Source organism: Pseudophryne corroboree, chromosome 6 (genome assembly GCF_028390025.1).
Source record: "Pseudophryne corroboree isolate aPseCor3 chromosome 6, aPseCor3.hap2, whole genome shotgun sequence".
In the NCBI taxonomy this organism is placed as follows: Eukaryota; Metazoa; Chordata; class Amphibia; order Anura; family Myobatrachidae; genus Pseudophryne; species Pseudophryne corroboree.
In genome coordinates, this window is record NC_086449.1 from 310,683,802 (window position 1) to 310,696,738 (window position 12,937).

Below are 12,937 nucleotides of genomic sequence, written 5' to 3' on the forward strand. Positions count from 1 at the left end.
GCAGCGACCTCATGACAGCGGCGCCCCGGGCAAAAAGCCTGCTTGCCCGTGGCAAGAGCCGCTAGTTATTATCCCTTCTGTTAATCATGCGCTGGGCATGTTTTCCTTTTTCACATTGCATTCTTGTGCCTAATCTGTACTGTATGCCAAAATCCTCATTTAGATGGTGCAAACTTTTGTGGTACCAAATTAAACTAGGTGAATTTGCACAAAAACAGGTGATCTATTACTATAGCATTTATGCTGCAGTATTGATTGGAAACTGGATCATTTTTATCACCTGATATAGAATGGCTGTTAAATTTCATGCAATTATTTTAATTACCTTGAAAGTTATTTTAGTAATACTATAAAATAACATTTATCCGTGTTAGGCAGCTGAGTTTGTTGTCGATCGCGGCACTGTCGCGAAGCCATTCCCCCTTTTACATAGGCCATGCCCCTTTCACGCAGCAGCAGTCCCTCTCCTTTGATTTCAAATGCTGGGGGGTATGGTTTGCTGCATGTTATCATTAGTCACAGCTGCTTTATTCCTGTCAAGGAAAGAATCAGATATACCTTATTTGCAAACAAAAGTTTTTCAAACAGGCAACTTTCATCAAATACTAAAGGAAACATTTGCCAGAGCAAAAAAGCCTTCTATAGACCCAGACTGCATGACTGATAATGGACTGATATCAGGGAAGGTTATTAAGAAAGTCATTTTAACATGGAAACCCATTGCCAATGTATGTCATACTTACCTACTTTTAAAGTTTCCTCCATGGGGGAATCATGGAGAAGAGACACTGCTGACCACTATGGGAAGCGGGGCCAGGCTGACATGTCACTAGGCACTGTCCCTGTTGCATCAAAATGCTGCGATTGGTAGGCATGTGGGGAGGGGCTAAATGGTGTGATTTTGCATGATTTAGCCCACCCCCTCCATACGGATCCTCAAATCCCAGCTATAATCTTATCATCCTACCCGTTTTACTAGGAAGTGGACAGGATAGGGGAGATCCAGCTACTCTTCCATGGGTGCGGGGAACTACCCAAAAATCAGGAGTAGAGTAGGCAAGTATGATGTATTTCTGATGAATTAATTCCAGTCGGGATTCAGTAAAACTGCAGTGGCGGTGCATGTGCTTAATGATCTTTTGGAGGCAAACTGACAGGTAGTGAGTGTTTCAGGTGAAGGTTTACTTGGGACAGTCATGTCGCAAGTAAACAGGGATTCTCAGATGATCGATGATGTGACCTTAGTGTAACCGATGGTGTGTCGTACACAAGTGCTGGATCAGAATGGTGTTTCTGCAGCATCATTACCATATATTCGCGTATAAATTCGCAGTCGTGACAGGATTTGCATCTAACTTTGAATCAGGGCCATTGTTCTGAAGAAAACAAGCTGTGAAAAAGTTCTGTATAGGACGTTCCCTTTTTCCATAACGGATACAGCAGAAAATTAGGATAATCCAAAATGAATATGACGCAAAAAACACATTTGGTGTTGAGGTAGACGCAAAGGCGGCTGTATCTTTTTCTGCAGTGATCACCAGTCAATGGGGGGAAGAGCTAAACTTTGGAAAGCGATAAAGTGGAGAGAGAGGAAGTACCAGCCAATCTGCCATGTTACAGGTGGTGATTGGTTAGTAGTTTATTTCTCTCTACTTTATCACTCTCCAAGACTTAGTTTTCCGTAGCGTGGAGTAACATTGGTGATCACAAGTAAACACTACTGAATGCAATAATTACAAATGGGACCCCTCTCTTTTGAAAATGAGTGCGCCTTAATTATTTGTTGCCAGGTTAGCGGAGGTCTGAGCTACATTCATGTTTTGTACTAGCCTTTATACTGTATGTGCACACTGTTTGAAAGAGGGAACTCCTCTCTTCCCCAGCTTTCCACTGTGTATGGGTGGGGGAGGTAAAGGGACCTAAATTCCCTCCCTATTTTCAAACAGTGCTGCTGGCGCCACAGGCAGTTCTGATGATGGTTCTGGTGGCTGCTGGGCAGGGGCGGATTGGGAACAAAAAGCGGCCCTGGAAAAATTTGTACTGGTGGCCCCACATGGGCAGCACCAGAGGTGTAAGGTCTAGCCATGGGCCATGGCAGCAGCACCCTCCCCCCAAGACTTTCCAGATAGTGGGCATGTCCAGCATCAAGGGGGAAGTTAAAAAAAAAAAAAATATTATGAGCACATTATATGATACACCTTCAGAATTTAGGAAACTATATAATTCTTTAGAAAGATATATTTTCTTGCTTATTACACCAACCGTATCCCAATCACTATTCACTCAATCTTATATGTCAGCCAAGCAGGCAGACAGAGCATACACTAGATCATCTGCAATCACAGGCTAAGTGGCAGTAATTTTCATATATGCAAATTATTTTGCATCTTATTCATTATGTCTATAAAAAGGACCACAAGTCCTCAAACTAAACAGGCCCCACGGGTGCGCCGGCCCACCGGGAATCTTCCCTGTAAGCCCTATGGGCGATCCGCCTCTGCTGCTGGGGGCCCTCACCGGTCACCTGAAACAAGTGGGGGAAAGGTAATTTATTTTGGAGGGGCATACTACCCACCAGTGCAGCCTAGCTGTATACGTGGAGGCCAAGCCCACATCTCAGTATATGAGCAGCTGTGCATCTTTGTATGCAGCTGTTTTCAATGACAAGCCCGCAACACACCCTTGTTAACTATGCCACATCCCTGTTACCACCCTGGAACAGACACTATAATTCCCAAACCCTGTGTCTGATTCTCCATAGGCAAACAAGGGGGACGGGGGGGGGGAGGGGGGGGGTTCTGCTTGCCAGGAATCCCCCCCCTCCACTTGGCCAGTAGCTCAAATTATAACAATAGTATATAATATGATTACTAGAGCTGACGGCACGACATGCAGTTTAAGGGACAGGGTAGTAGCAGCGCTCCCAGGAGGCAGAGACGGGAGCCTTACCATGAGGTGCAGTTGTCTCCTACTGGTTCTATTATGTTTGTGTATTTATGTATTTATTTATTATGAGATGTTTAACCTTTACTTGACCACTTATGTTATTTATATTAGTTGAATATGTTTTATACAGCTTATAGTACAGACCATCTATAGTGTTACTTATGAATACTGTATTCCATACACCACCCAGTGTATGGAAAGACCAATGTGTATACTGAATATGTCCAAGGTCTGTACTAGATTCTCCTACCGCTCCACCAGACTCTGGCACTTGCTCCAATGCCAGAGCGGGAGATTGCAGATTGCATTTGGAAATCCCCGTTTAGAAATCCTGCGTTTGCCCCTCTGTGCTGCATCTCTGTACTCAGACAATCGGGACGCATGTGCAGTGCGACTCAAGACTCATGCGCAGCAGAAAAACAATGGCCAACTGGGTGCATATCTGCACTGTGCCTAACTCTGAATCAGGACCCTTGTGTGGTTTACTTCCCCATTCAAAGTACCCCACACAATGTGCTTCTGTTTTCTGCATATTGGTTTTCTTTCATTTACATGCAGTAGAAGAATGTTCAGAATAATGTTGAGTACTTGCCATTTAAAGCCTAAGTATACCTCGTTACTGTGACAACCCTTTGGAGTGCGTTATTTTATCCACTTCTTTTGTTCGGATTGTCTGTATAAATAAGCATCCAAATTTTAGCTGGTATATGCAAAATCTGTTTTAGAAAGAGGATATTGTTCAATCTCATTCCTCCTTGCACCATGGTATTCTAATAGAGCATATGAAGAAATTCTGTGGATGGCACAGTCCATAGTTGGTACAGTACAAATATTTTATCTCTATCATGTCATACAGAATCTTTAGGAGTATATCTAACTGCACAAGTTAAGGTGCCCACAAACTAGAACGACTGATCAGATGCTGATCAGACAATGGTTATTCCGAGTTGATCGCTCGTTGACGTTTTTCGCAACGCAACGATTAGGTGGAAAATGTGCATGCGCATGGTCCGCAGTGCGCATGCGCTAAGTTATTTAACACAAAACTTAGTAGATTTGCTGGTGTTCGTGCGGCGCTTTTCAGTCACTCTGCTGATCAGTGAGTGATTAACAGAAAAGGGGCGTTTCTGGGAGGTAACTGAGCGTTTTCCGGGAGTGTGCTAAAAAACGCAGGCGTGCCAGGGAAAAACGCAGGAGTGGCTGGAGAAACTGGGGATTGGCTGGCCGAACGCAGGGCGTGTTGGTAACGTCAAACCAGGAACTAAACGGACTGAGGTGATCGCAATCTAGGAGTAAGTCTGGAGCTACTCAGAAACTGCAGGGAATTATTTAGTAGCAGTTCTGCTAATCTTTCGTTCGCTATTCTGCTAAGCTAAAATACACTCCCAGAGGGCGGCGGCCTAGCGTTTGCAATGCTGCTAAAAGCAGCTAGCGAGCGATCAACTCGGAATGAGGGCCAATGGGCCTAATTCAGCAGCAAATTTGTTAGCAATTGGGCAAAACCATGGCCCTCATTCCGAGTTGATCGGTCGCAAGGCGAATTTAGCAGAGTTACACACGCTAAGCCGCCGCCTACTGGGAGTGAATCTTAGCTTCTTAAAATTGCGACCGATGTATTCGCAATATTGCGATTACTAACTACTTAGCAGTTTCAGAGTAGCTCCAGACTTACTCTGCCTGTGCGATCATTTCAGTGCTTGTCGTTCCTGGTTGACGTCACAAACACACCCAGCGTTCGCCCAGGCACTCCCACCGTTTCTCCGGCCACTCCTGCGTTTTTTCCGGAAACGGTAGCGTTTTCAGCCACACGCCCCTGAAACGCCGTGTTTCCGCCCAGTAACACCCATTTCCTGTCAATCACATTACGATCGCCGGAGCGAAGAAAAAGCCGTGAGTAAAAATACTTTCTTCATAGTAAAGTTACTTGGCGCAGTCGCAGTGCGAACATTGCGCATGCGTACTAAGCGGATTTTCACTGCGATGCGATGAAAAATACCGAGCGAACAACTCGGAATGAGGGCCCATGTGCACTGCAGGGGGGGGGGGGGGGGGCAGCTATAACGTGCAGAGAGAGTTAGATTTGGGTGGAGTGTGTTCAAACTGAACTCTAAATTGCAGTGTAAAAATAATGCAGCCAGTATTTACCCTGCACAGAAACAAAATAACCCACCCAAATCTAACCCTCTCTGCAAATGTTATACCTGCCACACCTGCAGTGCACATAGGTGGTCATTCCGAGTTATTCACTAGCTGCATTCATTCGCTGTGCAGCGATGAGGCAAAAAAATGGCACTTCTGCGTATGCGGCGCAATGCGCACGCGCGGCGTACTATTACAACGAACGATGTCGTTTTACACAGGGTCTAGCGATGCTTTTCAGTCGCACAGGCAGCCGCAGAGTGATTGACAGGAAGTGGGAATTTCTGGGTCAACTGACCGTTTTCAGGGAGTGTTCAGAAAAACGCAGGCGTGCCAGGGAAAATGCAGGCGTGGCTGGGCGAACGCAGGGCGTGTTTGTGACGTCAAATCAGGAACTGAATGGTCGGAAGTGATCGCAAGTGCTGAGTAGGTTTGAAGCTACTCTGAAACTGCACAAAATTATTTTGTAGCCGCCCTGCGATCCATTCGTCGCACTTATGCTAAGCTAAAATACACTCCCAGTGGGCGGCGGCATAGCATTTGCACGGCTGCTAAAAACTGCTAGCGAGCGATCAACTCGGAATGACCATCATGGTTTTGCCCAACTGCTAACAAATTTGCTGCTGCGATCAACTCTGAATTACCCCCAATGTATGGTTAGATACATCTCATGTGCAAAAACACAAATGATTTGGTCAACATTGATCGATATGACACCATATCTTCCCTGCAGGAGGGAAGATCAGAGGATAAGTCTAAAGAGCAGTGGGGCTGTGCATCGGATTGTTATCGTTCAGGAACACCGAATGATTTGCACTTTTTTGAACGATTTATCGTTAAAATGCATTTAAAACTTCCACATTCCCTAAAATCATTGTAGTGTGTGTGGGCATCTTTACACTTCCATATGGAGTTTCATGGGGCTCTATCCTATCTCCCATGCTATCTGCTACAACTGGTTGAAATATTAGATGTAATGCCCTGGATTACCATTTCTATGCAGACTATAATTACTGTACCTGTCCTTTGCACTGTATACTAAGAAACCAATATCAGTCTAGCAGAGAACCAGAAGTGGTTAAGTGCTAAGTGCCTCCCAGCAGGGGGCAGCTGGGTCGACAGAGCGGGAGCCTGGGGGAGGGGGGCTTTATTGGAGGAGGCATGGCTGCACGGTGTTGTCAATTTGGTCACACCCCAACTATACAATGGTGAGACTACCGGCATGGTACAGTGCATGGGGGGGGGGGGATTCGATGGCGCATATCGTTGTCATTGTAAGTGGGCTGCTGGGTGGAGGTCTTCAGGTCAGCTTCAGGAGACTTATCCACTGTTCTGGGCAGCCAAGAGTGCTAACTGATTTTTGGGAGCCCCCCGACCATTCTTTGAGAATAGGCAAGTATGATTTAAGCTTGGGGTCCTGGGTTGCCAAACTGACCATGTGATGAATCTTGGTGTTGTCCTTGATTATAGCTTGACAATTAAAAATCAATGCAGACATCATAGCTTCAACCTTTCAGCTAAAGAACATAGTCTGAATCATAACAGAAGCTCTCTCTACACTCATACCATACATGCATTTGTAACCTCACATTAGAATTATTGCATCATGTGTAGCTGGTACAAAACACAGCAGCTAAACTGTTAATTAACCATCCCCATTCCTGCCACATAACATATATTCTCTAATTCCTTCACTGGCTGGAGGTGTCAAATCTGCTTCAAGATTGGCTTCAAGACCAGATGAACAGTGGGGTGGATGAAGTGCCACATAAAAATAGGCCATCATCATTGCACCCTGAGGATGACCTGTTGCCTAGCTGGCCACACATAAATCACAAGATTAAACTATATTTCTAGTTATGTTTAATGTTGTTTTTTCACAATATTCTGAATTATTTTTTTTTAGATTTATTATTAAGAGACATCGGGATGATACTGTAGGGAAATACACACCCATGCTGCTCTGGTCACGCCCACACAGCACTGGCCACACCCACACAGCACTGGTCACAGCTCTCTTAATTCTCAGTATAGGCTCTTGAACATATTCAGCTCCAGATCCATGATGCCCTTAATACTGCCCTGACTGGCTTATCTACATTCAACCCTGTATATATTCAAGGTCCTAGATTGTAGTAGCAACTAGTGATTCCCTATCCTCCTGCTTACCCACTTTGATCTGCAGATGAGAGTTTACCAATAATATAAAGTATGATAGTTTATACTTCACTTGAGATCTGAACTTTTACACTTGTGGCTCCTACTCATGACCCGTTTACTAATGCATTTCTCTTTTCCTCCAAAATAGGAAATATCTACTGTAGCTCTCTTTTGCTTTCTGTTAATCTTTTATGTTTATTTTGTATCATGTATTTCTATTTTGCCAATGAAAAGGTCTGGAATAAAAATTTTAAGAATATAGAAATATAATTAGTATTATGATGATTTATCATGTTATTGGCCTTTAAGTTACCTGTCCATTTAATTCTGTTTAAAACAAAAAACAAAGAATAAAAACATTATTTAGAATTTTTGTATCAGTCCATATAACTGTTCATGGGGATCCTCCTGGGGTGTTCAAATATCTGATGTTAATCTATAATTTTCCAATACGCACAATAACACATTATGATTAACAGATATGTAATGGAAATGGACCTGAAAAGTGGAGTATTCGTAATGTATATGAAAAATGTCTATATGTTATGTACTGCTGGAAATGTAAGGCCTGGTGCTACAAGAACACACCCATTTCACAATGCTTACGATTTTTTTTTTCAATCATATGGCGGGATTCAATTCTTTTCACCCCTTTACACATTCATTCTGTTTCTGCCCTCAGGGACGTTGTATTATTATTTCAGCAGGGACGTGCAGTCAGGGGAGGCAGGGGAGGCAGTGCCTCCCCTGGCATTAATGATGAAAAGAATAAAAAGAAGATACTTATGACACATGTTCTATGTCATAAGTATGTTCTTTAGATTATTCTAGTAATTTGAAAGTGTAAATACCTTGTCAATTAATTTCTGCGGCACCGAGAGCGGTGCCGCACGCTGGCCATTGTGATAGTCCTGAAGCAGGGGGCGGATAGGGGGTGGAGCCAATCAGAGGACTGGAAATGGCCATATAAAATAACAGTGGAAGCGGCACCAGTACAAGTGCCGCAGAGCAGCAGGGGCGTGCTTTCAGCGTATATGAAAGCACGCCCCTGTCTCTGTGATTGGGCAGCAGCTGTCTCTGCGGCTGCCAGAACGGTGGGGGGCAAGGAAGCGATGCGCCAATGAAGAGAGCCCCGCCACCGGAGAAAAGGACCCGCACACAGCTGGAGGAGATCCCCGGACTCTGGCTGCAGCGGGACCAGAGGCGATCACGGCTGCTGAAGAGGACCCCCTGCTGCATAACTAGGATGCGGTGCAGGCAGTGAGAGCGGAGCTCTGTGGAAGGACCCCCGCAGTGAGTACCCTGCCTTGAGGACCCCAGGTGTCAGACCCGGAGACAGTGGCGTCATGAGGGGTGTCTTACTTCCATGAGGTGACACCAAATCATACTTGCAAACTCCTGTTCCGGCAAACTTTCTCCCGCTGGCTGCTCCGCAGAGCCCTCTGATTCCCCCAGTCCCGTCAGAGATCAGGATCACGCATGCGCGAGTCCGGCCACGACGGGGTGGTGCTTGGATGCAAAATAGACTGGCCAGCACCGCGGGCCCGTGGGGAGCGCTGCCCACCCTGCCCAGCAGATCCAGCCAAAATGGAGACAGTGCACAATGTCCCTCTCCAGCAGCCATAGCAGCAGCAGATCCGTCTCCCCGCATGCTGGAAGAGAGACATCGAGTGATGGGGGAGCTGGCTTGGTGGGGAGATTGACAGTCTGGAGGCGGATGGAGAATGCTCTTTCAAGGTAACTGACGACCCCACTGTGATCACTGATCTCCAACTGCAGCTTGGCAGAGGTGATCAGTTCTGTCAGGACTTGTGTGTTTGTGTGTGTATTTTTGCAGGGGGGTGGGGATTGGATTAGTCGTTTACCACTGGGTTTATACTGCACCCACCGCTGCTGTACATTAAGCTCTCATTGTGGGCCACTGGGTTTGTAAAGTATCCGCCCATGCAGCACTGTGACCGGGAAGCACGCTTAATACCCCTTTTAGACCACCTGAGGCAGGTCGCACTAGGGAGCCTGACACAGACGCTTCCCAGCTGCAACTCACCTCAGGCCCCTTGCCATCGCCGTTTCCAACCCAGCATATTGCCAGGGTGGTGACGCTGCGGGGGTGGCGCTTAGAGTTCACATGATCTCCAAGCGCCGCCCGTCCACACAAAGTGAACAGGAAACAGGTCACATCGACCCAGCTTCCCATTCACACAGCACAGTGAGCCGGGTTCAACCCTGCTCGCTACCCAAGTTGGAATACCGGGTCGCAAAACCCAGATTATTCCAACTGAGCCCTTTCAGACCACACAGCAACACTGGTTATGCGCGCTCATGTGCAATAACCCGTGTTCAAAGCTGGCATCCATCAGCAATGTGACTGTCGGTCTCCTGACCGCCAGTCACATAACTACATCCCGATTACTTATATAATGCAGTGAGAGAAAAAAAGAACAATGTGCACTACAAATTCAGATACTGTCCTACGCTCTACTGTGACAATATATTAGAAACCAATACAACTATATAATTAATTATTATGTACAGTACAAGGTCTTAAAATTGTAACTTATTTTGATACTGGCTCCTTCATTTGGGACAGTAAATAAGAAGCATACAGTAATCATATACATATTTTAATGTACAGTACATAATATACTATGAGGGGTTGGGTATGATTGGCGCTCAGGATCCTGGCGTTAAATATATTGACACAGGGATCCCAATGTATGAAATCCTGACAGGGGTGACTATTCTATGCCCTACCCCCTCACCCTCCATTCCCGCAGCCTAACCCTAACCTCCCCCTTTAGTGCCTCTAACCCTCCCCCCAATGGTGCATAAACCTAACCTGCCCCGCTGCCTAACACTATCCCTCCCCCCTTGGTGCCTAAACCTTATTCCCCCCCCCCCCCGGGGTTGCCTAACCCTAACCCCCCTCTGTGTCTGCTACACCTAACCCTTCCCCTAGCCCTAACCCTATCTGGGACGCTATACGTACCACGGTCCGGATTGCGGCTGTTGGACCTCCGGTACAGGTTTCCTGTGTCGGGATTTTGACAGGTTTTGGGATTCCGACAGCTGGGATCTTAATCGCATCCCGCTATGAGATGTACAAGGAAACCATGTGGGAACGATCTCCTATGCGGTAATCTCTCTCTCGCTTCCCGCCTCCGTCCCCCCCCCCTTCCTTGGGATTACTTTCATGCTTTCCACCCTCCTGTGGATCAACAAAGTTTGTAAGTATCATTTTCATTTTTACAGGTACCCCTTTTGGATTCTACATGGACAAGTGGACGTAACCGGCATGGGATGTAGGTAAGTAATCTCTCTCTCATTTTTACAGGTACCCCTATTGGATTCTACATGGACAAGTGGACGTGACCGACGTGGGATGTAGGTAAGTAATCTCTCTCTCATTTTTACAGGTACCCCTATTGGATTCTACATGGACAAGTGGACGTGATCGGCGTGGGATGTAGGTAAGTAATCTCTCTCTCATTTTTACAGGTACACCTATTGGTTGGCTCAGGGGCAGTAGCGGGCATTGGCTCGGCAGCGGTAGGGTTCATCGGCAGGATTCGGCGGACATTATGGCTGTAGTGCCTCACCAGCTACTGACCTCACCGCACGCCACTGTATTTCAGCACGCTACCCCCGGAGTAGCGAGGCACCCAATCCTTTACACAGTAAACCTGATTACTATGGGCGCAATATGCGCGATAACGGAGATCATTTTAGAAAGGAAATTAAGTTTTATTGTAAATAATGTATAGAAAACAGATACAGGAATTTTTCCTTGAGTAGAATTGATGCAGTTCTCATTGAGTTTTAAACACTGGTTGGTCAGTATCAAGGTCCCCTAAAACTAGTGCTGCAAGTATTGCGATATGGGGCTGCGCAGTGTACCGGTAAGAAATTGATGGCTGGTACACAGAATCGCCAGTCCAACCACCTTGCTTGCAGCCGCTGCTGTGTGTGAGGGGAGGAGAGCGCAGCAGGCGCCTCTCCTGCCCCTCAGTGCTCAGTCTGGTCTCCAGACCCTCAGTGCTCAGAGCTCGCAGACCGGCAGGGGCAGCTCCTGATTGGCTGACGGAGCGTGAGCTTTGATTGTCTCATGAACCAGCGCCTGATTTGAGATACATGAAACTGCCGCCGGAGACTGGACTGAGGGGCAGGAGAGGCCTGCGCTGAGCTCTCCTCCCCTCAGACACACAGCAGCAGCCAGAGCAGCATCAGCAGTAAGCAGCATTGGGGAGGCATGTGGGGACATGTGTGTACCAGGCACTGTGAGGGCATATTTGGCACTAGGGGGACATGTGTGTACCTGGTACTGTGGGGGGCATACCTAGCACTGTGAGGGCATATGTGTATCTGGCACTGTGGGGGCATATGTGTATCTGGCACTATGGGGGCATATTTGTATCTGGCACTGGGGGCATAACTGGCACTGTGTGGACATATCTGGCACTGTGGGGGCATATGTGTTTCTGGTACTATTGGGGCACATGTGTATCTGGCACTGCATTATTGGGGTCATATGTGTATCTGGCCTACTCAGGGCATAGGTGTATCTGGCACTATTGGGGCATATGTGTATCTGGCACTGCTGCATTATTGGGGTCATATGTGTATCTGGCCCCCCATATGTGTATTACACCCCCATTGGCATGTGGCCACACCCATTTTTGGGAACACAGTACCGCTAAGACATTTGTTCTACTTGCACCACTGCCTATAACATGTACAGTACATTAATGTAGTATATAGAGATAGGATCACCATTGTGTTCTTAATTATACATATGTCACATTATTATGCATTCCCAAGTCTATGCTGTATTCACTTGAGTGTATTGCAGTTATCAATCTGGTACATTAGAAATGTCCCATATCATGCACTCTCTCATGTTTAGCTAATCTCTAAGCTAAGACTCTGTGCTGGCTGGCCACACCCCCTCTGATGGCTAACTACAACCTTTAAGCATTGGCCCTACCACTATATTCCTATGGTGGACCCTTCATTCTTCAGGTTGACACTGCTGGTGATACATTACAGGCCTATCTGTTTATCATATAACATCTCTGTATACATAGTATCCTACAGCCTTGCTGCAGTAACGTTAAACAGCCTTTCTAGTCACACCATGATGTTGCGTGACTCGGTAGCACCGTGCATCTGTATGTGCGACTTTTTCTGTTTAAATACATCTAAGTCACATTGCTGTGCAAACAGGATGCACAAGCAACTTATGTTGATTAAAATGATATGCAGCATGCTTATATTCTGTGCGTTACTGCAGCCGTATCTGCATACGTACTATTACATATGCAGATACAACTGCGGTCACACACAGAATATAGGCATGCTGCATATCATTTTAATCAGCATAAGCTGCTTTTGCGTCCTGTTTGCATAGTGATGCGAAATAAGATGCATTTTCAGCAAAAAAATATGCCAGACGTTAGCAGAGCTGCCTAGGAGTTGCTGGCTGACTCACGCCAGGCAGTTCCTGCTGCATGGCGTATTGACACACAAGATGTATGAGGACACATCTGTATGGATTAGACATTTTTATATTTGCTTTATTATACCTGTGTCTAATTGGGATATCCTGTGTATAGGGTCACACATAACCAAAAATTCTGAATTAGCACACTAGACGTGTCATGCTTAGCACTTCTATAGTCGGATACGGTGTAAC

At 46.2% G+C, this 12,937-nt stretch overlaps 1 protein-coding gene across 6 annotated transcripts in view; it reads right to left on the bottom strand.

Annotated features, from left to right (window-relative positions):
• APBA2 (amyloid beta precursor protein binding family A member 2) overlaps positions 1–12,937 on the bottom strand; it is a 645,362-nt gene that overhangs the window by 428,802 nt on the left and 203,623 nt on the right. The window contains exon 3 of one of the 6 annotated variants that reach the window (XM_063926234.1): positions 326–533. The exons of the other annotated variants lie outside the window; for them this stretch is intronic. The gene's annotated coding sequence lies outside the window, so the exon portion shown is untranslated. The remainder of the gene's footprint in view (positions 1–325; positions 534–12,937) is intronic. 6 annotated transcript variants of the gene reach the window in all.